We start from the raw sequence: 2988 nt of genomic DNA, 5'->3' as shown, positions 1-2988 counted from the left end.
GCGAGTCTGGGGCTTCGTTGGCGGTAGGTGACTTAGCAAGGGGATAAAAATGTTCTCTGATGAAATAAGGATAAAGTAGCCAAAGACCCACAGAAAACAGGGAGAAAAGGTCATCCAGTCCATCCCCCTGTTATCAATACGAGCAGCTTTGTCTAGGCTGCTGTAAAACTCCGGTGCGGGAGCCCGTGAGCCTCCTCGGCAGGAGCCGCACTTGGAGCCCCTGGTTCCTGCCTCCCGCCGGCCGCGGAGAACGTGCTGCTGCCGCCTGGGCTCCGCTTCCCCTTCGGTTTGTCTTCCTTAGCCTAAATGCCCGAGGGAAGGGGAGGGGAGGGAAGGGAAGGGAAGGGAAGGGCAGGGCGAGCTCGGGGCAGGGTCCAGCGCGCTCGCACGGCCCTGCTGCCTCGGGCAGCTTTAGGCTGAGGTCTCTGAACAGCCTGGCGACGGTGGGGTTGAAAGGCTCTTCTGGCCGGGAGAGGCTGAAGGACCCTGTGGAGCTGCTGGGCCCAAGCTGCTGGCCAGGCTGGCGCTGCCCTGGGCCAGGGCGGACTTGCTGGTGGTGAAGGACCTGGTGCTAAATCACTCCGGGGAACTGGGGCGTTTTCCCCCTAAATAATGCGGAGCTGGACCCCGCAAAAGGGAGAGCGCGGCAGCGGTTCTCCCGCTCGTCGTCAGCCTCGTCCGGTTAAGTTGTGTGACACCTTCTGTGAAGTTGCTTCGTGACTGTGACCGCGGCCTCGTTTTATCTGAGGGCTTGAAGGGCTGCTGAAACGCACAGAGCAATAATGTAGTAACTCATTCGATGGTTTAACGGAGGCGACGGCTCGGGGCAGGTAGTGCCCATCCGAGTGCCGTGCCGTGCCGTGCCGTGCCGTGCCTGGGGGAGGGACGCGCTCCCTTGCGAGCCCCGAGGCCTTGAGGAAGGCGTCTGCAGTTGTGCTTACGTGAAAAACGGCTCTGCCGGCTGTGATGATAAATTAGACTCTGTGCGTGTAAAGGGAGCCAGGATAAAGGTCTGTGACAGATAAATCCGTTCTAATTTTCTTTTTCCCTGAGATTATGCTGATGGTCCCTCGGTGCGGCAGCTCGAAGTGCGGCGATAAAGCGTTTGAGGGGGAAGGAAAAGCGAAGTGGCTCCATTGCAGGAGGTGAGATTTGCCCTTTGAGTCTGCAAATACATTTCCGACCAGGTGCTTATGAATCATTTTCTTCGGTACGCGAGGAGGCAGCCAGCTCATGCCGCTAATCCTGCCCTAGCGGAYGGGGCAGCACGTTGACGCTGCCTCCAGGCAGGACCGCGAGCTGCCTGCTAACGGGGCCTCGAAGTTTCTCGGGGCCGGGATAACGGTGCGGATGAAACGCCGGCAACTGCGTGCCAGAGCCGGTGCTTTTACAGCAGGTCCTGGCTTTATGGCTGGGCTAATGTGTTTTTCTGCACGTTTTATTTTCCTTGCAGCACGCGCCGCGCCGGGGGAGCTGTAGCAGAAAGCCGGCGAGACGGCCGGGACGGGCCCCGGCACCAAACCCGCACCCCGGGGCCCGAGCGGCCTCTGCTCCCAGGCCACGCTCCCGGCGAGGAGCTCCTCTGGCCCGCGTCCCCCGAGCCCGGCCCCGAGCGGGGGGGAAAGCGCCCGCTGCCCCGGGCCCCGCGGGGCTTTAGGCACTGAAGGGAGCACAGTGCCTGCAGTCGATGTCCGGGCTCATCCCACCGGAACGGGCTGCTCCAGCCGGCCAGGGAGGAGGCAGCGCCGTGCTCGGACCCTGCCGCGTGAGCAGGAGCGGCAGCGCAGGAAGGATGCGGCCTGCCCGGCTCGGCACCAGCACGGAGCAGCGCTCCCGGCCCTCGGACCCGCGCAGCTGCGTCCAGCTGGAAACACCCCAAAGGGGGCAGCTGGGGCGGGGGGGGGGGTTCACTGGGAGAACAGGGTCTCCCTGCCGCAAGACGAAGCTCCATCCACCCCCCTGCAGGGCTGAGGTGGGGGGGGTTGGGGAGAAGGAGAAATCCACATGGGAGCACTGGGGCCGGGAGAGGCTAAAAGTGAGTTGTGTGGGGACAAAAAAATCGGCAAGGCTTTTCTGCCCCCACACACCTCACTTACTTAGCCTTTTTCCTCAACGAAGGGGGCGTTGGCTCAATCCAGCCCCGGAGAGGCCGGGGGGGGGGGGGCAGCGCCCTTCCCTGAGCCTATCCCAGCCTCAGCCCTGGCCCTGGCCCCCCTCCCTGACAGGGGCTAAGTGAGGTGGGGGGGGGCAGAAAAGCCTCGCCGATTTTTTGTCCCCACACAACTCACTCAGCCTCTCCCGGCCCCAGTGCTCCCATGGGATTCCCCAATGCCCTTAAGAAAGAGGCCAAGCTGGGGGGGGGGGCACATTTCTATCCTGGGGTCTCCAAGTCCCAGATCCCAGGATCGGGAGGTGCTGGTGCAGGATTCGCCCCTGGAGAGGGTGGTCTCTGCGCAGACGATCTTGGGCTTCAGTYGCACGGGAYGAGCCGGGGCCGCGGAGGGAGGGYGAGGGGCCCTGCCGAGAGCGGCGCTGGGGTTAAATAAACAAACCCYRGAYTGAACGCACCGGTGTCGCTTTGCTTCGGGCTGGATCRCCCCAGTGTGCRTTTCCCCGAGCCAAAACCCCGCAGCGGGCTGTGACCGTGCACGGTCCCRCTTGGCTCGGCCCGTCCCTGGTGCAGCTCCGCGGTGAGGTGGGACACAGCTCCCGGGAGCGGAGCCGGCGGTGAGCGCAGGCTGCGTCCYGCTGCGGCCCCTCCGCGAGGGGTGCGGGGCTGCGACTGCGGCTCTGCTCCTGCCGGAGCGGGGCTGGAAAACACCCTCACCGGCTCATGGCCGCGGCAGCTGGGGTCGGACAAGGCGGCTCCCGCCAGCGGGCAGAGGGGGTGCGGGAGGCGAGAGAGCGGCTGCTGCGCAGCACCAGGACCTGGGAAACAGAGCGCGGAGCTGGGTCTCTGCGCGGCAGGGCCACAAAGTCCAGGCGCGT

Source organism: Apteryx rowi, unplaced genomic scaffold, assembly GCF_003343035.1.
Source record: "Apteryx rowi isolate R43461 unplaced genomic scaffold, aptRow1 scaffold_53, whole genome shotgun sequence".
NCBI classification, from domain to species: domain Eukaryota; kingdom Metazoa; phylum Chordata; class Aves; order Apterygiformes; family Apterygidae; genus Apteryx; species Apteryx rowi.
Note: the sequence above shows the minus strand (reverse complement) of the source record.